The following is a 26,796-nucleotide window of genomic DNA, read 5'->3' as shown; positions in this document are numbered from 1 at the left end:
CCTCAAGGTCTTGATGTCGCAGTGTAACAACGCAGGGATCAAATCTTTGCCCTGGCTGACAGGGAGCCCCAACAAAGCAGGCTAGATCGTCCTTTCAGCAACAAGTAGGAAGGGTTCTTTGCTTAAGAGGAGAAGGAATAGACAGAGGAGGGGATGGAAGAGGCGAACAGTAACGGTTAATGTGGAATGGCTGGGAATATTTTTGTTTCCCTTGGATACTCTCATGTAAGCCTAGGATTTAAAAATAAATAATATACGCATATATGTATTTCACACCACAAGGCCCCTTAATCCAAGTCAGCTACATTTGCTGTTACTCAACTGAAGCAGCAAGAATTTATCCCAAGCCTGGAGAAAAATTTAACCCCATTGCACTTCCCCAAATTTGGGATTTCTTGGAATGGGCAAACAACCAGGTGACTTATGGCATTTGAGGGTAGTTTTGATCAGATGTAATCCAGTTTTTTCCGAAAGATTTTTATTTGTTTTAAAGGTAGAATTTTACACACACACACACACACACACAGAGAGAGAGAGAGAGAGAGAGAGAGAGAGAGAGAGAGAAAGAGAGAAAGAGAGAGAGAGAGAAATCTTCCATTCATTGGGTCACTGCCCAAATGGTTTCAACAGCCAGGATTGGGTCAGACTGAAGCCAGAAGCCTGGAACTATGAATGGGTCTCCAACATGAGTGCAAGTGGAAGCACTCGAGCCATCCTCAGCTGCTTTCCCAGGTACATTAGCAGGAAGCTGGATCAGAAGTGGAGAAGGTGGGACTTCGACTGGTGCCTATATGGGATGCCAGTATCGCAGGCAGTGCTTAGCCTGCTACACCACAACCTCAGCTCCAAATCTATTTTCATTTACATTAGGTTTATGTTGCTACAGATGCCCCAGGATCTGAACCCCTATCTACCTATCTGAATGTGGACTATCCCCTACTTTGTGAGACAAAGCCCACCTGACTCCATTGGTCAAAGCTGTCAGTGATTTTCCCGTTCTCCTGTAAGCACAGCACGGGGAGAAGGGCCTTTGGATTTAACTGTAATGAAGCACAGAGGCAGGTCTTCCAGGGACCCGTTCTGTAGAGGTTGAGGCAGGACAGTTCCCTACAACAGACATCCTGAAGTGCTGATGTAGTGACAGTGTGGGGTGTAAGGTCTCTAGTCTAAGCTGTGAGTGTGTGTGCAGTGACTGGGGCAGCCCTTTTTACACAGTTTACAGACCTGGCTCCACAATCCTTCCAGATATAACCTATGAGTTGGGCTTGGCTTAGAATCTGCATCTTAACTCATGTGAGCTACACCAGTAAATTTTCCAATTTGGATTTAATTCAATGAGGCCATCAGGATTTTACTTTTTATTGTGAAAAGAGATTTATTTTTTTCTATTAATATTGTATACACAAACACACACATATATAAAAGTTTTCTATTTCTTCATGTGCAATTTATATCTTCTTGGTATCTTTTGTTCTAAATTGCTTAAACTATTTAATTTTTTTTTTAAAAAAAACTATTACATATTTCGGAAGTCAAAGTTAAAGAAAGAGAGAGAGGGCGAGAGAGAGATTGCCCATCTACTGGTTCACACCCCTAGATGTGTGCAATGGCCAGTGGTGGGCCAGATCAAAGTCAGGAGTCAGGAGCCAGGTTCATCTGGGTCTCCCATGTGGGTGCAGGGGCCAGATACTGAGGGCATTATCTATTGCTTTTCCCAGGCCACGAGCAGGGAGCTGGATGAGAAGTGAAACAGTTGGGATACAAATCGGCATCCATATGGGATGCCACTATTTGCAGATGCAGGCATGACCTAGTAAATCACAAAATAAGTCTCTGAAGCAAGTTTCTCAAAAATATTTTCTTATCTTTTCAAGTCAGCAGGATCCGTGTAACAGTCCCCTTTTTATTCCTAGTATTGCTCGTCTTTATTTTTTGTCTCAATCCGTGTATCTAGAAGTTCATTGACTTTTATCTCTCATTAAATAATTCTTGTTTGCATAGATGCTTTTGGAATTCATTTATTTATGCATTAAATGATTTATTATTAATTCCTCTCTTCTACTTCTTCTAGTTTAATGATGTATTCTTTCTCAACTTTACTAAGGTATAAATTTGTATTTTACTGTATTCCTTTCTTCTTTCTTCAAAATACACATATAAAGCTATCCTTTTTCCTCTCATGTATGGCTTTAGCTGCATTTTATGAAAATGATCTGTTATCTTTAAATATTAATTCAGGAATAGGCAGTCCCACAAACAGTTACATTGGTGTTTGGGATGCCTGCGTCTGTATTGTAACTGGTTTGCGTCCCAGCTGCCTCACTTCTAATCCAGCTTCCCACTCAGATACCCCATGGGGGCAGCTGGTGGCCACTCCAGTATCCGAGTCCTTGCCACTCAAAGGAGAGACCCAGGACATTCTGGCACTCCTGTCTACTGGTTTGCTTCCAACTTAGCCCAGCTCTGCTTTTGTAGGTCTTTAGGGGGTGCACTGGCAGGTAGAAGACCATTTTCCATCTGCATCTCGGTCTCTGCCTTTCAAATAAACATCAACATAAATAAATTAAACCTTGATTTAATTCTTAATTTAGTGTAAACTGTTGCAGATTTTCTTTCATCACTTCCTTTTTGATCCGTGAGATCCTGAGAAACATTTGTGGCTTACTTCCAGATTCCTTGTTTTAATTCTGGTTTGTATTATATTAGAAATGTATCCTATTTTATTTCAACTCTTTTTACAGCAGTCATAGTTTTCATCATTCAGTATATTGCATTCATGTTTGTTTGTTGCTATTTTCCTTTAAGATTGAGCATTATGGGCCAGGCATAGTAGCCTAGCAGCTAAAGTCCTCACCTGGCACTATCAGGATCCCATATGGGCTCAGGTTCTAATCCCAGGAGCTCTGGTTCTCTCCCAGCTCCCTGCTTGTGGCCTGGGAAAGCAGTACAGGACAGCTCAAAGCTTTGGAACCCTGCACCTGCTTGGGAGACCCAGAAGAGACTCCAGGTTCCTGGCTTCGGGTTGTCGCAACTCCAGCCGTTGCGGCTGCTTGGAGAGTGAATCATTGGACAGAAGAACATCCTCTCGGTCTCTCCTTCTCTGTATATCTGCTTTCTAATAAAAATAAAATAAATCTTGAAATAGGAATTGAGCATTGTGTCCTTATAAAAAGTCTCCCTCCAACCCCAGCAACAGTCTTTGCACGTACATCTGACTTCTCTGATATTGGTATCGCGTCTCCAGTATCCTCATAAATGTTTTTGACAATTTTTGCTTTTGCATGTACTGTCCCTTTCAATATTCCATGCCCCCTTTTTGGTAATAATTTTTTATTTATTTGCAGTCCCGTTGACTGGCTTATTTTGCAAATGAATGCAACAGTCATAATTGCATGGGTTCAGATACAGGAAGTAGAAACTCAGTCAGGGTCTCCATGTGAGTGACAGCGAGCCAATCATTTGAGCTCTCATCTGTTACTGCCGATGGTTTGCACTGGCAGGAACCTAGAAACGGGTGTTGGAGCCCGGTGTGGAACCTAGGCATAGTGACAAGAGACTGCAGGTTGCTTTAGCTAGCACTTTGATTTTTAATGCCTTTAAGTTTTGTTTATAGTGTAATTTATTTGAAAGGTAAACATTGAAAAACCTCCCCCTTTCTCTCTCTTCTGTCACCTCTTTCTTCTCTGATCCTGTCTGTAAATCCAGTATCTACTCTGAAAATGCCTCCACCAGCTGGGCCAGGCAAAAGCCAGGAGCCCAGAATGCTATGCACATTTCATCTGTGGCTGACATGGGACCAAAGCACTTGAGCTGTCCTGTGCTGCTCCTGATCTGCTCCACCAGGAGGCTGGATAGAAGCAAGAGCAGGAACCTGAACCCAAACAATGGGACATGACAGGCAGGTATCCAAGCAATGTCTCAACCACTGTGCTAAATCCCTATTTAAGAGCTATTAATACAAAATAAATGTCAAAATGATTAAAATTTGAAAAGTAATGTCAGACATATGTGAAGATACCATTAAAAAAACACAAGATATACAAAGCATTTTTTTTTTGACAAACATTAAAAATGTGAATTTTTCTTCATGTTTGTATTGGTGTTGGTTGAATTTTTCTAAAAGCAAATCCGAATTTAGGATATGCAGTCTTTCCTATGAGTTTTTTCCCCCCTTCTTTAACACTGAGATATTTTCTATACTTTCCTTGGTTTTGGTTTTGCCACTGAAACTGATATGTCTTTTGCCAACTCAGATTTTACCCCAGGTTTTAGTGTGACTCCAGAGAATTCTACATGTTTGCACATAACTACTGTGACTAAGACCACTTCATTCGATTACGGCTGTTTCTCTCCTATCTATTCCTCCCTCAGCCCTTGTAAGTATTGATCTTAATGTTAGATCCTGCATGTAAGGGTTTCCTGTTCTTATTTTAGATTATCCCCTGTGTATTCCTTTACATCAATGATATCTTGATATTTATTATTAAGGTTTGATTTTTATTTAAGATTTATGCTTTTCCTGTGTCTCCAATTCCTTTACAGAAATGAATAAGTTAACTTAGAAACAGAAAGCAATTTACACTTGGAAATACTAACCGTGGGTGTGGGTCTGGCTTCATCATCAAATCCGATGATCTTTGGCTTTTATCATTGGTATTTTAAGCAGTTTATATTTAGTATACCCATCACTATTATAGGTTTACTTCTTTCTTGCTATTTGCTTTCTAGTCCACTTGTCCTGTGCTTCTTCGCCTTCTTTCATGTCTTCATAAGAATTTCATTTCGTTTTCACCTGATTGCACTATTTTAGTCTGTATCTAGTTGTTGTGTACGGGTTACTAAGCGCACTTTACCCTTTCGTGGGACACGTTTGCCTATGGTCGGGCCACTTCCTGTACACAGCACTCTCTTCCGGTGCCTCTCTCTTCTACGCAGGCTGTGCTCACACATTCCTACTTTCACAGATACTTTGAGCTACACTACCATTGACACCTACTACTGCAGCCTGAGAAAGTTCTCACGATTTAAAAGTAAAGATAATTTACTGTTCCCGGTGCTCCTCGTCCCTTTTCAGAGATCCGAACTTTGTTGGATGGTATTTTTCACTAGACCCCAGAAAAAAGTGTTCCTTGTAGCTTTTGTAGATACAGCTGTTTCTGCTTGAAATATTCTCCCCCCACTTGAGCACACAGCCAGTTCCCTCACTTTTCTGTCATTTGCTCAAATGTCACAGTTGTGTGGATCCTCTAACCACCTATCCACCAAAGCTGCATTACGCTGCTGTGGAACTCTGCGTAACCCTTCTTTGCTGTTTTTCTTTAAACACACTCTGACTTGCCTGGTAGTTGACTTGCTTCTTGTTCTCCCTGCGGCTGGTCTGTAATCCCTGTGAAAGTAATGGGTTTTACACATTTGTTGTTCATTGACGCATCTCCTCACTAATTTCTGGTGAAGCCAGTACTGTTCATACCAGTACTCGCAATACAGTCCTTTCACATGGCAATTGCTCACAATTATTTGATGAATAAACGAATGAAGCCCCTGTAATGCCCTAAAACGTGCAGAGACACTGTTCCTGCTCCTTAGTCTGCATCTACCTTCAAGGGTCTCAGATGAGTCAGTTCATTCTAACACCTTCAACGCCTAATGTGAGCAATGCCTTGATCCAGTTGGACTTGTGGGCCCGTCGTATTCTTTTAACCCCATCCCACAGCTCCTGGAAGCTATGTAGGTGCCAGGCCCTATATCAGACGCTGAGAATATGGAAAATAGAAGATACACATGGTGTCTCTGTGTGCTCATGAATGTCTCATAGACGTTACTCACAATGGCAGGACGGACAGGTGGTACCACAGGGTAGACTATGGAGGTGGAGTTCACATGAAAGTAAACAGGAAAATTAGCAGAGCAGCTGTTAGGTAAACTGACAGCAAGTAAAATAGGAGTTTAGGTGAGCACACATCTAAAGTGGAATTACTTGCCATTCCAAATATGTGTATGTATGTATGTTTGTGTGTGTGTGTGTGTGTGTGTGTGTGTGTGTACTTTCCAGGGACCATGAACTTATTCCAACCATCGTAAACACTATGTCATGTTCTGTGTAAACAAGGTTGCCTGACAGATGAATATCCACATCTCCTGCTGTGGTTCAACAGGTGCCACAAGAAGGCTCAGAGAGAAAACCGCCCTTCCAGGTGTGAAAGGCCTCACCTAGTTGCTGCCACAAGTGAGTACATCAAAGGAAACATAACAAACAGCCGTATGCAGTGTCGGATTCCCAGGAGCTACCACCTTCTGAGATTGGCACTCACCGCCAACCTCATCTCCTGTGGGTTTCAGTTCAGCACTGGAGATGCTCCTTCCAGAGCTGTGGATGAAATTTGAACAGGGCTCCATGGGGTTGCAGACTCCAGGATCTGAGGAAACGAGGCTTACTCAGTTTCACTGGAGCGCTGTCCTCCCCACTCCCTGCCCAGAGACACAGCTCTGCAGTTGACTTTGAAGCCAGATCCTTGGATCAGTTCCCACCTTCGTGTATACCAAACAACTCTTAGCAACATTTCCCTCCTCCACCCTTCCCTTCAGACATGAGCCCCAACGCCCTTAACTTACCCCAGTCCAGTAAACAAACCCTCAGCAACATATAAACATGATTTATGAACACAAATCTCCCAAATCTACTTAGAGGAACAGCTCCTCATAAATGTAAGCGAAGAGGAAAAGCATGATTAGCAGGACCTGCATCTGCAGTGGGAGGGTACAACTTGAGTCTCTGCCAGGCTCTACCTCAAAGATGGATGGCGAAACCATAGCCCATGTGTTCCGACTGCCTCCGGTGTGCCGTGCATGTGCTGAGTCCTGTCCACTAGAATCTCACAACCACCGGAGGAGGAGAGTTGGTTTTGTATCTGCAGGTGACGGGACTGGAATCTAGAGAGCGTAAGGAACTTCACACACAGTTGCAGGGCTAGTATAGGGAAGAGATGACACAGGGTAGTGAGAGTGGATAGAGTGCAGCGCCTTGCATTACTAGGATCCACCCAGGTGGAACAACGGTAGATGCAGACTTAAAAGAAGTGAAATCAGTGCTTGAACCTGATATGTTTAATTAGGATGTCCCCATGGATCCACTTCTTGGGATGATTATTATTGCTCTTCCCTGCCCACCATGCCGTGGCATGGAGCCTGAGATCCATGGCACCAGATCCACAGGTCATCATCAGGTTGTAGATGAGACAGGTAGAGGAGGGAAGTGCAGCAGCTCAGGGAATCCCAGCAGGTGAGGTAGTTCTGTCCATAGGGCTATCAAAGCCCTGTTTCCAGACCTCATCCCAAGGGAGGACCTGAATCACACCGTGAGCTCCCTAGGACAGAATGTGGGGAGTCAAACATTGTCATGCTCACATCTGAAACAAACACTGGTTAGAGTCCAGGCTGTCCCACTTCTGATCCAGTTTCTTTCTGAATGCACCTGGGGACACAGTACAGGATGACCCAGTTCCCCAAGTCCTTTCCACCTACATATGTGGGAAACGCAGATGGCTCCTGACTTCAGTTGACTCATCCCCAACTATTGACATCATCAGTGGGTGGATGTGTCATCCCCCCAGATGACTTTCATATAAATAAGTGAATCTTAGAAAGATAGAATCGGGTGTCACGGTGGAGACTTTAATCATAGCTCTTCACATTTGAGTCCCCAAACAAGTAGGAAGTGGCAGCAGATGTCAGGAAGGCATTTAGACAGCATCACAGTACTTTGAGGAGCTGTGCTTGGTCTGCTACCTCAGAGGAGAAATTCGGAAAGACCATGCAGGAAGAGCAAATCTTCTGCAATGACTTAACCTGCAGACATCAGAGTCTTCTCACGCTCTCAAAAGTCATGCCCTCTGCCTTCCCTAAGGAAAGAGCAGATGAAGAAAAGGGTAGAAATGATACGTACCTTTTTCACATTCAAGGTGAAAGTCACTATTTGCTATAGTCTAAATGTTTGTGTTTGCCATTTGAATTAATGGTTGAAATATCCTTTCATATTTAACATTTCAAGAATTTATTTGAATGGCCGAGAGGCAAAAAGAGACAGGAAAACAAAGATCTTCCATCTGCTGCTTCACGCTCTAAGAGATTGTAGCCACCAAGACGGGGCCGTGTCAAAGCCAGGAGCCCAAGATTCAATCCATCCATGTGGGTGACAAAGACTCAATCACCTGGAACACCATGGTGTGCATTAGCAGAAAGTTGGGATTAGAAGAGTGTTGCCAAGAGGTTAACCCCAACCTACAGGCATCCCAAGCAGTGTCCTAACTACTTTGCCAAGCACCTGCCCCTTACAAATTTTTAACCCAACTCAACATAATGTCTCATTCAGAGCTGTTACGTAGTGCAGTGTTCCTCTGCATCACATAAGAGGAATATCTTCTGACATGGTTTGCAAAGCTTTTAAAGTCTGAGTATTCAGGACCTGGAGTCCCCTGGCATCTTCGACATCCAGCCAGCCTCCATTACCTGCGGAGCACTCTGGTGGAATGAAAGGAAGCAAAGTGGCTGGTGGTGCTGTGGATTCAGTGTTGATTCTGATCGCATGGCCAACTCCATCTTGAAGCACGTGAGTCTAGCTGGAGGCTACCATTGTGGAGTCAGATGCCCATGTCCTCCCATCTGGAGGAACACATGCCTTCCCTGGGCAGCCGAGTGCTGGTTGCCAGAAGCAACACTCTGTAAGGTGGACCATCAGGTGGAGAAGTGCTCCTCGGAGAGCCGCCTTCCCAAGGGAATGATGACAGCTTGAGCCTGACGGGGAGTCCTGCTGTACTGTGAGGTGTGAAGGAAAGGCACGAACTGTGCATATGCTATACCATACAGTTTTGCCTACAACTGCCTGTAGCTTCATTGTAGCTGTGAATGCTCTGTTCCTCTCCTTTTCACCCTTGAAGATTTGTGAACACACAAGATTGAGCTGCGTAAGGCATATCATTCCCCACGCAGTAGGCAAAGGAGAATATGGGTCTCATGGCTGCTCCCTGTTGGGGACACGGGCATGTGTTCGGGAACTTAAGGACTTGAGGCTAACCAGACCACCTCCCTAGGGGTTGCCTTCTCACCACCACCATGTTAATATTTTGGGGAGTCTCGAGTATTTCTATAAGTGCAAAATTTACAAAGGTAAAATTCCTTCTGGAGGAAGCAGACATGAACACGATCAAATCGGAGGCCACATCCATTGAAAAGCTATCAGCTGTGCTCAACAGGAAATACAAGGCTTATGCCCCATCTGTATCCTGCACACTTTTGAGACAGCTCCTTTGTAACCTATGTAGGCTACGCTGCCACCTAAACACTGGCACATGCCTCTGTCTTTGCCATGCAGAGTAAGAGTCACAACAGACTCACCTGTCTATGAAAGGAGGCAACTAGAGGAAGGAGGTGGAGAGAGGCGAGGGAAGGAGAGATGAAAAAGAGCAGAGAGACTGGGGAGAGGAGGAGAAGGTCTTGTCCAAATCTTTTTATTGCACAAAACTAAATCTGTTGATCTTGAGTTTTGTGAGTTGAGTAATATTCTGCGCACAGCTCCTAAATGAATTATTAAATGTCAACTCAAGATGGCTTAACTAAAACATCCAATTTAACAACCAAAAGTATCTAAGGTAACAATAAATTTTTGCAGGTGACTGCAGGGTTGTCAAGTCAAACCATTACGGACAACCTTTGGGCTTTTTCACATCTTTTCCCTCTGCATCTCATCCCCTGTTACTAAATACCCACTCTGGAGAGGAGGTTCCGTTTCAATAAAGATCATCCCCTTTTTTGCAGGCTGTGCTAGGCAGATCAAGCTAGCAACTCTTTCTTTTTTTTTCCCTAAAATATAAAGCTAAACAAGATCTCAGTCACAACCACCAAATCCTTATTAATGCATTCCTTGTGCTACTTCTGAATATTAATAAAAATTAATAATTAATTTTGCCTTTGGCATTGCAAGATATACTAGTTTTAATTAGTGTACTGTACTCCTATACAATTAAAAAATAATTGATGTCCACGCTTATTGGCGGTGTCTGTGATCTTCTTTCCTGTTGTTGTCAACAAATGCCTTAAAAAACAAGTTCAAGAATGTTGCGCTGTCCGCTTGATTTACGCACCCCAAGTAACAGGCGTATCTTTTATGATGAAACAGAACAGTTTTCTGTTTAAATTATACACAAGTATATTAACTAGAAAGAGAAAATTAAAAGCTGGTGGCTACAAGGAATAATGGAAAGTCTATAAAAATGTTTTATCTATCAACAAATTTGCCTGGAAAATATCAATGGTTGGCACCATCTTTCAGCTGAGCCATGGAGAGGCCATCTTGGGTTTGTTATGTCAATTCCATCAAGCATTTAATTCTGATGTCCTCTTTAATCAGCTTTGGTTATTTAAATTCAGCATATCATGTTACTGTTCTAGTACATCATTTTAATTGTGCCATGAACTACTTTATTATAGAATGTTAAAGAATCTCCTGGTGCCTCCTTCTCCAGCTTTCTTTCTTAACAATGCAGACTGTAGAAGTCAAGACACAACGCCTATGGTGAGGGGATGGGTAGCTTCCTTGGAAAATATTCATTTCAAGAATTTTAAAGAGAGAGTGGTTCTCATATTAGAAGAAAAATAATGCCAACCCCACAGCACATATAGTTCTTGGTTTTCTCTCTCCAAACTAGGACTCTCGTTTTTAAGAAATCTCCATGGAACACAAACTTATACCTGCAAATACCAAGAAGCAATGCTCTGAGAGGAAACAACCTGAATAAAACACATGGCAAAGAAGCAAGGGTCTATGCGAGAACTATGTTTTAACACTTCCAATTCACAGATTGGCAAATATTTTTAAAGCAGGAAAAAAAAATATTCCATAAATTGATGGAACCTGTTATTAAAGTAAGGATTTTAGTAGTAGTTTAAGTTTTCTTAAAAATAAACTGTACTAACTGCCCTACATATAAAATCTAGCTTGTCTTCCCTCCTAGAACACCCTACAGTAAGAAATCATCTTGGTTGAGCATCAGCTCCCTGTGCAGTTTGCGCCTCTTTCTAGCATCTAAGTGGCAGGAATCCTATTGTCTCCACAGCTGCATTCACAATCCTCGCCATAGTGTCTAGCATAGAGTTGACATTCAACAAACATCCATGGGATGAATTTATTAATTCTGCTCAAAATTGCATTTCCTCTTCCTCGAGTCTTTTAAATTTGCTTTATCCATGCTTATCAAAATATGAGCGAATAAATAAGCTGTGGTTTAATCATACAAAGGTCTATTACTCACAAACAACAACAGAATTGCTGATACGCACAATACCATGAATGAATCTCAAACAATAGCATGAACAATATAGAGCAAATTTCAAAAGAAGACGTACTGCATAATTTGAAACAAACAGGGTTGGTTCTGGAGCAAGGGCGCGTAGGAGGTGATGAGAGAATCAGGACTTTTGTTACCTCCAAAAGAGATTCCCTGGAAAGAGAGCCTTCTGGGGTCCTGTCTGGTAGATCTGACTGGGTTGGTGGTTGCCTGGATGCACATATTCGTTGAAATTCATCAGACTGTATGGTGCACGGATGGTATGTAAATTATGTCTTAATTTTAAGGAATCTTGGTCATAAATGGTTTCTTTTCGTAGTCCATTGCCAAATGCAGGAGGGAACACTGAAAATGTACACAGTTGAGAGGCTCTGGAATTCCTCTTCCCACGTCACCTCTTCCCTCCCCGGATTCCCGTGCAGAGCTCCTAGGCAGCGGGGTTGAGAGTTGTCTGTATCTTGCCCTTGCTTTTCAAAACTATTGCATTTTTCCTAGCGTGTTTTACCTTGACCCTAAGGTTGTGACCAACTTCCCTGGCACAGTGTGCAGGTGAAGGAGGTGATGAAGGCACAGGCATGTCACTCAGAATACAGGGAGGTGCCTGGATCCTTTCCCAGAAGCTGTGAATAACACTCTTAACAGTCCATGCAAATGCTGTGGTCTATGTCTGCATGCCCAGCTGGTCTGCTGATCAATTTTTACTTCTCAAATTGGGTCAGCAAAAAAGGACAGCGCTTTCTGTTCTTCTGCTCTAAATTCCCGACACAATCTCCATGCCATTAACACTGGGAGACCTGGAAATTCCAAGGCAAGCCTTCGGTTTCTCTGAGACCACCTTTCAGAAAGTCCCATTGACCTATTTTCTTTGTACATTTTCTTTCTTTTAATTAAAACACCCAAATGTCCTGGGTGTTAATCAAGGATTAGCTTGAGAATTAAAAAGCTGTGCATCCCTTGGAGAACACCCAAGTCACATGGGAGCCACACTCTCAGTCAGGACTTCACTGCTCTAAAGGGTCTTCTTAACCAAGAAATCACTGTACCATAACGCCCACATCTGTACACACCAAGATGAATGGCAGGGCTTCCTGGGATCGGGGCAGTGGTCTTGGGGAATTCCTTGAGGATTCCCTGTGGGAAGTGGGTTGTTCCCTCTTATCCACCTGGAAGTCTCAGTTTTCTCATCCTGTCTTGGCTAGCTATGTTTTTTTTAACCCATGGGTGATAAGTGTGTACTGGGTTGAAATGGCTTTGTGCTACTGCTTTTGGTTATCCTTGGAATACCTGGGTACTGTGACCATCTGAAGAGCACCCAGAGTGTCACCCCTGGCCCGAAAGCTCCAGCCTTATAGTGTTTTTCATATTCATCCAGGATAGCCTAGGTCACACCCAAAGATGTTGCAGGTCAAAAACAATGATCAGCTTTGAGGCCAGTACAACGGTGTTGCAAGCTAAGCCTCTGTCTGTGGTGCTGGCATCCCATGTTGGCACTAGTTCGTATCTCAACTGATCTACTTGCTACCTGTCCCCCTGTTTATGGCCTAGGAAAGCAAGTGACTTGGAGGTTGGCTCAAGTCCTCGGCCCCTGCACTAACATTGGGATCAGTGCAGAAGTTCCTAGTAAGCACAAGCTAGAAGCTAGTAGCTCCTAGACTGAGACCCCAGCTCCTGCCAGTGTACCCATCCGGGGAGCAAACCAGCAGAGGGGACCTTTCCCCGTCTCTCCTCTCTGTATAACCCTGCTTTTCCAATACAAATAAATAAGTATTTAAAAAGAATCAATCCCTTGTGAAGTACAGGCACCTGAGTCAGGGCTTATGCAAGTAGCAGGTGGGAGGTATCAAGGAAGGAAATGAGATGCTGGTGAGAACAGGTGACTTGGAGAGCTGGGATGATCAGACAGGAAATCAGACTCAGGTTGTATTTTCATGGAGCAGCTGATGTCAGGCGAAGGTGTTGTATATCAAACAGGTAAAGGAGGGTTGTCTTTGAGAGCTGGCTGGAGAAGAGCGGTTTTCTTCCTAACAGTCAGACCTTCCCATTGGAGCTTCATGTGTTCTGCCATTCTGTGTCCTCATCCCACCCCCAGCACATATGCCCGCCCAAAAGCTGGCTGCAGCCAGGATGCACAAAAAGGGACCAGTTGAGTGCCACGTGTGGCAATGACCACAGCACAGATTAAGGAAATGAATCCAGCAGCTTTTGTTTGAAACTGAAGCCTGGTAAATGCTTCCTCTCTGTGCCCCCACCAGGGCATGGAGACTGTGGCACTGGCCTCAAAGCCCAGTCCTGAAGGAGGCACTGTGCTCTAGTTCCAGTGTGTCCTGAGGGCTCCCTCTGTGACAGCACTTTTCAACACCCGTTAGGCTGCCATCAGAAAAGTACTCAGCCTAATTTAAGGGTTATCGCCATCACTTCCAAAGCACAAGACATCATAAACCTCATGACATCTGGCCCCTGTGGTCCTTTCCTTGTCATGAACCAGCTCTGCTTTCCCTCCCATTCCATGGGCTCTGGCTCCCAGAGAAGGCCTTCTCATGGTCCCTGAGCCTCAACTGTCATTTCTCAGGGGGCCGAGGGTATGAGCTGCATCCACGTGAGCCAAGGACACTTTGATAGAAATTCATGTTTCTACAGAGTTGACTGTCCCAGCTGCTTTAGCACTCCAGCCATGGGGTGACACTGCCTTTGTGCCATGTTCAGCCTTCTCCTTGCTCTGCTGCTTCGGTGCTCACTCCTCAGGGCTGTAGCCAGGCTCTAAATTCACATCCACCCCGTAGTGGTAGTGGTGGGGACGGGTGTCTAGCGATGGTATTAGTAAGCAAAAGGGGCTCAGGCTACTGTGACAACTGAAGTGCATCAAAGCCACGCTGTGGTAAAGGCCACGGAGCCCTCTGAGACTCTTACATGGTGCTTCTGATAGCTGTTTAGTCAAATCCTTCCCTACATCAGGCCAAAGCCTCTGGAAGTTCCGGGAGATCGGGCTTCAGTGTCTGCTATAAACATGGCCTTGGCACGGTACGTAGAACACAAGTGTTCCATAAACTGAAGTAGGGCAAAAAGTCACATTCAACAGGTGTGACATACGCTCTCCTCTTGGATCCCCAAACCAAGTATAGGTTTTGTGGCCCAGGGTATTGAATGTCCTCTCTGATCCCTGCCCCGGCCAGTCTCCAAGCAAAGTTAAATGTCTCCCTGTCCTCCTTATCTGTAAGCCCTCACATGCAAAGTAGAGCTACTCACACGCAGATCCATCTTCTGTGCTGCACCTTGGATGGATGGAGGGCAAGAGCTTGGCCTTTGTGTCCCCTGAGCCCTACACTCGTGGCACAAGCAGCATCTGGTGAATGTCCGAGTTTCCAGCCCTGTTTTATTCGTCTGATCATTCCCCATCCAAACACAGCTGACCTGCAGGGGTCTGCAGCCTTGGCCTACCACCACAATCGTGATTTGGGTTCATTGAGCTGCTCCCATGAGGTGCCCTAGGAGGAGACCTCCACGCACCTGCCAGTCTACAGGATGTCATTTTGTCATTGTGAGCCCACAGGTGTGGGCCCAGGTGGTCCCTGGGAGTGGGAGGGAGGGGGGCAGCTCCATGGTCTGATGGATCCGCTGCAAGTCTAGTCTGTTCCCAAACCTTCTGCAGTCAACATTGCGAGATGAGGAAGTGAGAGCTGATAGGAATGGCCCTGGATGGGGCTAAAGATTACGTGAGCTTGACTTTCTGAGTAACTGGCCGTGTCTGACTGTACAAATGGAAGTTTTATGATGATAAGATCAGTAGTTACTGAGATATTTATGTGACAAGCTGACAGATATAAAACTACAAAGCTTGTTTTTATGCCTCCCTTCCTTTCAGAGGGAAAAAAATAAATACTGAGATGATGGGTCCCTTTGAAGAGAATTTACGATCGAAATTACCTAATACCTGGCGAACTTCTAACGTGTGAGACGAGGTCTCTCTTCCATTGAAAAGACACTCTTCGTTTGCCAAGATGGGAGCAGGTGGGTTCATCCTGAAGAATCCCAAGATCGCACCTTTCCCCACCCTGTGCAGGAGGAAAGGGTGGCTGTCGTGTCGCATTGCATATGCACCCCTCTGGACTGTGTCAGGCCTGACTCCACCTTGTCATGAAACAGTGCTCCAGGCTGCAGGAGAAAAGCCAGATCCTGAAATGAGTGCATGGGAAAGTCTCAGCTTGGAAGACAGAGTGGCGTCTGCCTGGGAAAGCAGCAGGGGAAGCTTTGGGATTAGCTGTGGGTGACAGGGCGGGCCCTCACCAGCACCTTGCCTGCTGCCCAGGTGACCACTGAGAATGCTGACAGCCTGGTGTTAGCCTTTCCTTCTGCGCCTGAGGAAGGATGCCATGTTCGCTGCTCACATAGGAATGGAAGTTGGTGCCAAGCAGTGTCTGGGATCAGCCCAGTTACCTGGATTCTCCTGTTGGCTACAAGGCTTCTGAACACCTATCTCCTGAGAGTGCCACCATTGCTTCCCTGGGGGATGGGGAGAGCCCATCTTGTGGCTGGACACTCTTTAGACCTGCTTCTTCTTGCTCCCATCTGCCCTGTAGCAAGAGGGGTGACCAGCCCCATGTTCAGGTGATAAAACTGAGCCCAGAAGGGGAGTGGAGGCCTCATGCCCCCACTCGTTGGTGGAGAAGGTTGAATGAAGCCGTGGGTTGGAAGCCACTGCTGTGGGACCTATTGCAATTATCTCCTTCCCACCTCATTTGCCACAGGCTGTTCTGTCGTGGTAGGCCTGAGATGTAACATCCAGCGTCCCTGCGTGAGGATGGTGGGAATTGACTAGGGGCCGACAGAGCAGCATGGGTCTGTGTCTGCTGCCAGAGAGATTTTTTTGTCCTGGTATCTCTCCTGTGGACCCGTAGAGGGTCCCAGCCCAATGGATGCCCCTCCAGATGGAGATGTGGGATTCCAGAGGAGAGAGAGGGCTTCTCCAAGGCCACACAGCCAAGCCTTCATGAGGACCAAGGGTACTTCACTATACCCAGGTCAACTCTCGCCTGTATTCCTATCTGCTTTCTTTCTGCTTTGTGGATGACTGCCCCACAGCCGGCCTCCATCCAGCATGTTGTCACAGTCTGGTGATTTTAAGGGTGTTCCCAGGCCCTGACCTTTCTCTACGATGTGTTTCTTACTCAGGGGAAAGTGTGAGGACAATGTGTGTATGACTGAGCTGCAGATCCAACTTAAATGAAACTCTGCTACTTTATCAGCTCGATGTGCTGTGTACTCCTCAGCTTTGTCTCATTTAAATAAAACGGCCATTTGTAACAGTCCTATAAATAGAAAGCCGTATTGATCAGGGCCTCACCAGCGGGCTGCACTTTGGTTATCACTGAAGCCTGACCGGTTAACGCAAGGGCTACAATTTATTATGCAGCAAGATACGATGAGAGGGAGTGCCACGTGAGCGATGTGGGGGAGTTCAGAGGGGCTGTCCTTAGGAGCACACTGCACCTTGGATTTGCAGTGTTACAGCTGTAGTTGCCCAGTGAACTTGGCCTTGATGAGAAACCTTTGCCCTGGCTTATTGGTTGTTCACCCTTGCAGTGAAGACATCAGTGCGGAAGGACTCAAAACATTTGGCTGTTCTATCCTCAGAGGTCACACTGGGAAAATGTGTGCTGGATTGATCACCCTGAAGCACCAGTCTTACCAATGTTTACCACAAGGCTAATGAAACCTAGAAAGCAGGTTGGAAAGGTCCTCCCTTCACCTAGCTGCCCAGTCCGGTTCTTACTGGTATCATTTACAGATGATTCCTGACCTAGGCAACCCTCATTCTAACACAAAGACCAATCCAAGGTATCACGGTCCATTTCCCGGAGGGGATTGTTGTGTTGGCCATGGCACAACAAATGTGGCACCAATCATGAAAGCCAGGTGAAATTCATTGCCTTTCACTCAACCTTCTTTTGGAATTGCTCTGTGAACCTGAGATGAACTGGGATGGATGCCATCACGGTTTCATCTTCCATGGAACCTGCACATGTCTTTCCCACAGGCCTGGTACCTGACTGCTGGCTCATGCATGCACACATACTAGCAGGTAGAGGAGCACTCCGAGTGTGTGCACTGTGCTGTCTCCCGCAGATGAGAAAATCAGAGACGACTACGCTTCTCTCCAGAGCATCAGTGAGGTCTGTAGCATGGAGGCTGCCTCAACAGTCAGCCTGGAGCAATTGAGGAGACTCTTGCCCCGTAACCAGCTCCTGATGCACAGTCCCAGGTAGGTGGCAACCCAAGACTAAGAAATTCTGTACTGAAGGGGTCAACACACCCCTTGTCCACCTTGGACAGAAAGAGTAGCTCTGGGGTTCCTGCTGGTCCCATGGAAGCCGAAACCATCCTGGCCCACAGTTCTGCTGGTCCCAGCCTAGAAGTAGCTCTATTACAGTGGTTTGCAAAGCCTCCTGCATGGAATAAGATGGTCCCTCTCTTGTTAAACTCTGCACGCTTGATTATCTGTTATTCTGCAATATAGGTCTTCATAAAGTTTTTTTTTTTTGCTGCTAAATTTTAATAACTTGGGTTATAGGTAGGATAGAAACAATATCTAAAAAGCATTTAAAAACAAATCTATTAAATTTTAGGGTAACTGCCTTACATGGTTGGGAACATTATTGTTTGAATCCTGGGGGGGGGGGATGGCCACCTCCGAGAGAAGGAAAATATGTATTTTGGAAAAACACAATCTGAGCCTAATATCATCTGTGAGAAGGAACTGCTCATTACGAAGAAAATTGTTTTTATTTTACCTATAACTAAAATTATTAAAGTTTGAGAACTGTAAAATGCTTAATGAGAAACTGCAGAATAAGTTATAAAAGCTAGGACTGGATTGGTATTTGCTGATGATAAACTTCACATCTCACTTGTGAGCTAGGGCCCCTGGCTTTCACAAAGCCTCCCCCGCAACCCTGCTTCCCACCCTTGTGAATGTGAAATGACTAAATGGTTAAGCCAGGCAGTAAAACGTTAAATGAGTAACCATGGCAACCACAATGCTGCCCAGTTGGGAGGGGCGTTATTTCTACTGGGATTCAAAGGAGGAGTTGCTGTTCCAGCCAAAAGTCAGAGCAATTTGACCCATTTTCCCACACTTGTCTCCAAATCCTCCCCCAGCAGCCTCCCTACGGAGGATGGCAAGAAGGTTCTGGAACGGGCAAAGTGGCAGCAATTTGCATCTCAAACCACACAAGGTACAAGTGATTGCAATGTACCAGGAATGTTGTCAACTGGAAGGACTGGACCACCTGGCCACCCAACCATGCAGCAAAGGACGATTCAACTGCAACTCTGAGCATCTCTAGACTAATCCTAAAAAACCATTGTGGTTACCAAGGAGAAGCTGGCATACTACTGCTTAAGTAGAGGGGTAATTTGAAATCAGAGTTAGAAAGGAAGAGAGAGGGAAGGAGTGAGAGAGTGAGGGGAGAGAAAGAGAAGAGATAGTGTGAGAAGAGAGAGAGTAAGAGCTGCCATCCTCTGATTTGCTTCCAAGATGCTGCAATGGCTTGAACTGGGCCAGGCCTAAGCCAGCAAGAGCCAGCAGTTTCATCTGGGTCTCTCATATGCGTACAGCAGTACAACCAAATCATCTTTAGATATTTTCCCAGGCATATTAGCAAAGAACTATATTAGAAATGAAACAACCAGGACTCGACCTAGCTCCCATATAGAATGCTACTGTTGCAGAAGGAGACTTTACCCTCCACACCACAACACACAGCCCCTGGACTGAGCCCAGGAGGTGTTGCCCCAGGTTCAATTCCTGGGTCCGCCGCCCACTGCACAGGATAGGTCACTTTCTCCTGGAGTCCGGCTGTATAGATCCTCTCGGACCTTGTGGTGGAACAGTAGCTGGGACACATATTGGGAAGTTTTTGAGAAGTACTGATGTGTAAGAGCCTCCCTTGAGCACTCTAAGCTTACTAGTTTGGAGTGAGACTGGGCATTCCTGTGTTTCAAAGGTCCCTGAGACTCTTGTTGAGAATCATGAACTTGAAGTAGCGGTTTTCATTCCACAGACTCAAGCCTGAGAAGTGTGGGGGTGAAAATGGCTCTATGATAATACTGTGGAAGATTCTCCTTTAATTATATAACAATGTTGTAGAAACCATTGAGCAAAACTTTGATGTGACTTTCCTTTCAATCAAATACCATGATGGCAGCCTGTATCGTGATCAGATTCTCAAGGAGGGCATCCTTTTCCCAGAGTAGAATGTCTGTGAACCCCTTGACAAAATAAAGATCACCAAGCAGGAGCCTTCCCCATCTGACTTACTTCCTTCAACATGCAGTGTGATCGGGCAAGACAATATCATACTCAAGAAACCAACGAAATAGGTACATGAAATATGACCTATGTGTCAGAAACAGGAAGGGCAGATGCCTGGTCCACGGGGCTCCTGCTCCTGGGAAATGTCCTGCTTACTGTCTCGACTTAAGGAAGAGGCAGCAGCGATTTCTGCATGTAAGCTTCCAGCAACAAACCCCAAATTCAGATGGCCTGGAGTACAGTCTTCATTTTTCAACAAAAAAACTGGCTGATTTCAGTCTTCATTTTGTTTTTGTGACAAATTAATAGCAGATCACTCAAGATTCTTGGCTGCAAGAATGGTTCAAGATCCAGGAAAATGCACAGAGCTATGTACTTGGGAGGACAAAGAAGGGCCCAGCTCTTTGTCCTCATGCCAAACTGTCATCTGCCACCCTAAACAACCTAGACAAGACACAGCCCACAGCTTCCAGCTCATGGAAACCAGAAATGGGATCAGGGCTACGCTGAGAGTGTGTGACAATAAGAGAAAAAAAAAATCACAGGGTTAAGAGTGGACAGCAAAATTTTAACTCAGCACACCCAACACCCGGGACCTCTACTTCTAGCAACACAACATTAGTTTACTTCTGGGGAAGCAAGCCTTCCTCACCCCTCATTTGAGGCGGTGTAGTTGGCACTGGCTGTGTATCCCAGTTCTTAAGTCACCCAGATCACATGGTCCTCCTCACCAAGCAAGTCTTCATTCAGGGATGCCCATTAAATTCTGTCCCCCAGGAATGCAGCTGGAATGAATGGGGATAAAACACTGCTTATAGGGGAGAAGACATGACTGGGAGTCTAAAGTCGAGAATGGCTGGTGGCCATGTGTCATTGCCTGGGAGCAGATGCCTGGGATGGAAGGCCTGTAGCAGACAGCATTGCTGAGAGGCAATTCTGATAGCATTGCTGACTTCAAGTCCAGCTGTGCCTGGCGCTGTCACTCCCCACACATCTTCCCATTGTAAGAATCAGCCATCCCCCTCTGCCATTCAACCGGGTTTTATTCAGATTCTTTACAGAAAGATCTGAGTAGAATCGTATGCTTCTGAAAGTGAAAGTCATAGCAATGCAAGACACATGGGAACAGAATGGGCCCAGGTCAACAGCAGCATTACAAATACAGAAACAGACAGAGGGCCCCAGGAGGGCCCATGCAAATAGGGACCCTGAAGCTTCTTGAGCTTCATGGTAATTAGAAAGCTCACGATTTGGGTTCTACTCCCCTCCTCCCAAAAGCCTTAGGTAAAAATCACTAGTCTCCATTTCATCATCCAAAGCAAGAGCATCGATCTAAGTCAACTTCCATACAGCTCAAGAACTCCCTGTCATTATCCCCCTTTCACTAAAGAATGACATTGCTTAAAATTCAATGATGCTTTCTTAGATGAACTAATCCAAAGACCTACCTGGGTGTTCTGACGGCAAAGGGTCTCATCTTCCTTCCACCATCCCTCCCTCATGCTGGCTATTGACAGTGGCCTAAGAGACGCACCAGAGGACTTGGGGCAGCCACTTACTTCTTCCGTTTTGGTAGCAGTCGGCCAACCAGGAATGGGAGGCCAATCCTGGAAAAAGAAAATCAAGCTATTAAATTCTCTTGGAAAGTGTTTCTTCCTTAACGCTGCCTGGACAGAGGAGCTTTCTTAAAGAATGTTTTCATACAAAATTTCTAAAATGCTGAAAATACAATAAGATTAACGGCCCCTGGAGGCTATGGCTTAAATATTTTATCTTCTTAGATATCAGTTACAGTGTACTTTCCTCCAAGGATCTGAAGTCTTTTAAATATAGCATCTAATTAATCCTCTTGTCATCTGTGGATGGAGCAGCATCATTATCCCGATTTCACAGGTGAGGACACAGAAACTAGGGGAGGGCTGTCCATAGGACACACAACTCCGTTGCAACCTTGGCAGACACCGGCCATATCGCTGGGGGCTGACCCCACAGGAAAAAACACATTTCAGAGATGCCAATCCTGTCACATGTACCACAGAGCTCAGAGACAACAGTACAGGGTGAATCAAGTGACCTTGTGGGAAGCTTACAGACATCTCTGCCTCCGATGCACAGACATAGAGAGCAGGCAACTTGGCTCAACAAGAGGTGACACATTCAGAATCCAGAAAGTCCCATTATAATGCATCATCTCACCTTGCATCCAACAATAGTGTTTCTATGAATCCGAGCATCCTACCCACGATTCCGATACGACCAACTCATGTGCTACTGGGATACAATAATGCTGCCCCCGCCCCCAAGAGCCAATCAACATCCATGACAGAGCTGCTGTGGATGGCAAACGTACCATGTGTGGTACACGCTTGGCGCATGTGACTTCTGTCTCGCAGCCCGAGGTGCCCCTGCGTTGTTTTGCTTTTCAGACACAGGGGCTAGGCCCAACTGACCCTGTCAAAGTGGCTCCAGCTGCACACCTGTGGCTGCTGCTCCAGGAACCTTTCCCCAGCTGCTTTCTTGCCACTCCTTTGTTCCATTTTGCAAAGCGTTTCTGTTGCTCTGTGGCCCATCACTGCTGGTAACTCCTGTGCTGGAGAAGCACAGCAGACAGAAGCTCCAGAGAGAGATACTTTGTGTAAGGACAGCTTTGTCCCAGTCCTCAGCATCACCCGGGCTGGCAGAAGGCACAGTGTGTGGGTTTTAAAGGGAGCAGAAATCACACAAAGGCTGTCTCAAAGAACAGGGGCTCTCCCAGAGTCAAAACCTCAAATCACACCTCACCCAATCCGGAGCACCCACCGTGGCGTGAGGACCCAAGGATGCTCAAAGCATCAGGTACAAGAGCCTCACTTGTTTTAAGTAGCAGTGCCTTTCCGGGGAGGAAAGGGTTAAAATGGAGGGTGGAGAGGTTCAAAGGAGGAGAGAAAGGGAGGTGGGGGAAAGACAGAGATGGAGATAAGGAGGAGATGTGGAGATGGGTGGGTAGATAAAGACAGTAGACTGATAGTGGGAAGTTGATAGGTACCTAGAGGTAGAAGATAGATAGATAGATAGATAGATAGATAGATAGATAGATAGATAGATAGATAGATAGATAGATAGATAGGAAGATAGATAGTCATACAGACCAATAACGAGGTAAAAAGTTGGTAGAAAACATGCAAAGAGGTAGATAACAAATGGAAAAGTGATGCATAGATGAGAGGCAGTCGCACAGATCGACAGATGATGGATGGATGAACAGGCACGTATCATAGACGATAGGAGCATAGGTAACAGGCGGACAGACTCAGATTATAAAATGAGTGTATGCTGCGGAGAGAGCAGGAGCAGCAAACAAAGAACCAGCAAGACATGGAGCCGTGGGAGAGGAAATAGAGGTGTGAAGGAAAAGAGGGGGCTGCGAGAGGAACCCCAGTCTCGCGACAGCGTCTCTAACGCACACTGTGATATGACAAGGATTGAGTGAGCAGTTTTTCATACAGATAATATTGTCCGTGTAGTCTATAAATATAAAATTAAATGCTGACCTCTCTGGTCCATGTCAAAAGTCCAAGCCAGTGTCAGCACATATTGTTTTTATTTGTTTCAAGAGAAAATAGATCAACAGCATTAACCTCCCAATGAACAGAGAATTGAATGAATTAAAAAGCAGAGCCATAAATCGCACGGGTTTTATTGGCACCGTGATAAGCACGCCTGGGCCTTCACAGGGGGTGGGGTCTGGGAGGGTCTCTGTGCCCCGCAGCCTCCTCCCCACCCAGAAAGGAAAAGAGATATTAAGCCCCCTGTGCTGCTCTGCTGCTTCCACTGCCTCCATCCATCACCATGTGACAAAGACTCCCGTGCACGCACCCGGAGATATTGAGAAGGAGGAGAACCTGGGAACAAGGCAATTTGGAGAGGCCTTGGGGCAGCCAGGGGTCCCCAATAGTCCCCTCGATGGCTACATTTAACAAGAGGAGCTGTCAGGGGAGGGGAGGAAGCTGGGGTTGGGAGACTGTGAGGCTAGAGTGTATGGGGGCTCCCTGCCCACCTGCAGCCCACTCTCCGGGCCTCAGCTCGCTCTCCTTCAGCTGGTTGGTTACACAGGGAGGAACAGGCCAATCAGGGAAGTGTGTTTTATTTCCAGCTCAGGAATTCACACCCTAACTTGGGCCATTGCTAAATCAGGCCTCACTGCTGTCACAAAGCCCACTGTGCGTGGACCTTGTAGAATTGATCTCACCAAAGACCTCGTGGTTCTCAATAATGATGCTGAAATTGAATGCATTCTTTTTCCACCCTATGATGGCTCCAGGGAAGCCACTGAGGGGAAGAATCTCTGAGAATTGGGGCAGCCCTCCTCTGGCCTTACCTCGCTGCAAGCACACCTGCAAAAGCACCCGAAGATGACTCAAGTGCTTGATGACTCTGCCACTTTTGTGGAAGAACCAGGTGGAGTTGCAGGCTCTTGATTTCAGCCTGGCCCAGGTCCAGGTGTTGCAGTCACCTGGGAACTGAACTAGACGATAGAAGAATCCTCTTTCTCTTTCTCTCCCTCCATTCCTATAAATCTGCTTTGCAAATACATTTTAAAAATCATAAAACTTGCAGCATAAATCAGGCTGAAGGTTACATCCATTTATAAACAAAAAAAGGAATATTTCATACTTATATAGCATTAACAAATTGAGTAAATCATTAAAATTCAAAACTAATGCCCCTTTGGAACAAATTCACAAAGCAATGTTCTTCAGGCTTTAAAATATTTTCAGATCAGTTGTGGTTTCATGAAGCTATATTTGCAACACAATCTTATTTAGGTTCAGGCATTTTAAGTTTGTCTCTGACTGTGGCGAAACTCAGGATGCACAGAGTTAGCTGGGTTAAGAGATGTCATTCTACAAAACAACCCAGGTTCCATTGGCTTAATTAGATCAAAGAGGTGTCCTTGGTCACGCACGTTGGGTATGTGTGTATGTGTTGGTGGGCACTCAGTCTTTCAAAAAAAAAAAGCGTTTTTTTTTTCTTTTCAACAAAAATTATAATAAATGTGGACAGCACACACTCTCTATCCATGGTGTGCTGTTCACTCTTCTAAGGCCTTCATTCAAATAAAAATCATTCCATACCCAGAATACAAGACGAAGCATTAGCAGTGCAAAGGCACTCCCAGAAGTTTACAGAAACATGAAATTGAAAGGTGAACTTACTTTGGCCCTCCAAATTCTTTTTTTTTAAAGATTTATTTATTTTTATTGCAAAGTCAGAGAGGAGGAGAGACAGAGAGGGAGATCTTCTGTCCGATGATTTACTCTTCAAGTGACTGCAACAGCCAGTGCTGTGCTGATCCGAAGCAGGAGCCAGGAACTTCTTCCAGGTCTCCCACACGTAAGTGTAGGGTCCCAAGGCTTTGGGCCGTCCTCAACTGCTCCCCCAGGCCACCAGCAGGGAGCTGGATGGAAAGTGGGGCTGCCGGGATTAGAATCGGCGCCCATATGGGATCCTGGCACATTCAAAGCGAGGATTTTAGCCGCTAGGCCACTGCGCTGAGTCCCAGAAACAGTTTCTTAATCATCAGTCACCACCCTTCCTCCTATAGAGCCATGGCATCAGAAGGTCTCTGTCTGATCTGGCTGCCCTCAACATCCATCAACCCAAAAGAACATTCACGTAGATGGGCTCAAGCAGGCTCCAACAGGCATCTGCCCATCCCTTTGCTGCATTTGCTAGTCACCAACTGATTCTAGTTAGTCCATGGGATGGTCACATCCGCTACTGGAACAAGGTATAGTTTAATCTGAGTGCATACAGTTTCATCAAATCAAATCAATCAAATCAATGCAAATGTATGATTCCAAAGACCTGATTTCTCTCTTTCCAGGGATCCACTTTATTGACCCATATTGGACAGCCTGTCTTTGGGTAACTGGTCCATGGAGGCTCATGGCTTCAAAGACCAGCTCGCATTGCTTTGCCATAAGTAAATCTAGGCGAAATGGCTTGATTTCTTGGAGCTGATTTGCTTCTTTATAAAAATGGGAAATATTGAAGCACAAACTTCACAGGATCTGGAGATGCCTACGGAAAGCAGAGTATTTGGCAATCAAACTAGAAGTGAGCTCTTGAATGAGGTAAAAATGTAATGTGAAAGGAGCCAGAAGCCAGGCCAATCCCATATGCCAGCTGAGGGTTGGCCTGCTCTACTACCTCACATACATTGGGAGGGAGCTGATGGCCTGGGAAAGACACCTCTGAGAGCCAACTCTGGCCTAGATGCTGAGGCATATGGTGTCTGTGGGACTCATCCGGCATCACATGGGAGGAATCAGTTGTGGTCCCACCAAGGTCTGGTGCCCACTGTTCCTCTTAAGAACGTGGCTAGGTAAAGATGGCGCTTGAGGATGGGTAGCCTGCTTCCCTAAATCCTGAGCATTGGCAAACAGAACTGTGAGCTCTGCAAATTCAACTCAAACCCACCTGAGCAAAGGCCTGCACATCAGAATAAGCACTATTGAATCCTGACCAATATTTGTGCTATCCCAACTCATTTGTGTTCATCCTATCTCTGCTTGGAAAAACGACATTCCAAGTTCAGATAAGATATCCCCAGGCTTGGAAGTCAAGATCCAGATGTGTTCGTCAGAGAAATGTGAGTTACTTTCTCGGGGCAGTTGGAAAAAATTCCAGAATGTGGTTGAAGCAACACAAGCCTATTCAACTTGCCAGGTAGTCGATGTCTGTGCTTATTTGTACAGAAGATTTTTCAGTTAGGAAACAGGCACCGTCCATGATGATGTAGATAGATTGGCGACTCGACAAGGAGGAGATTAATTAATTCAGGTGGTATAGACACTCCAACTGGATAACTCAAGATGGAAAGATGGAGTTGTGGCACATGCATGAAATAAAAGTATTAATCTCCGTTATCACTCAGTTTTATATAGAACTTTTATTAACATGTGCCAGAGAATGAGGGGCAGAAAATAAAACATCCACATGTCAGCCGTTTCCGAAGAGAGACTGGCAGGGGGCTGGCTCATATATCTTCAGAGGATGATGTTGAGTTATTACCCACCATTAGGCTAGAGTGTTCATTTCTCATTTGTCGGGGATAGAAAAGCTTCTTCCATAATATTGAGAGCTAATAGCTCCATGAAGAGTGGA

This window comes from Ochotona curzoniae, unplaced genomic scaffold (genome assembly GCF_017591425.1).
Source record: "Ochotona curzoniae isolate NIBS_2020 unplaced genomic scaffold, NIBS_Ocur_1.0 contig_2699, whole genome shotgun sequence".
Lineage (NCBI taxonomy): Eukaryota > Metazoa > Chordata > Mammalia > Lagomorpha > Ochotonidae > Ochotona > Ochotona curzoniae.
The sequence above is the reverse complement of the archived record's forward strand: the minus strand, read 5'-3'. Positions refer to the sequence as shown.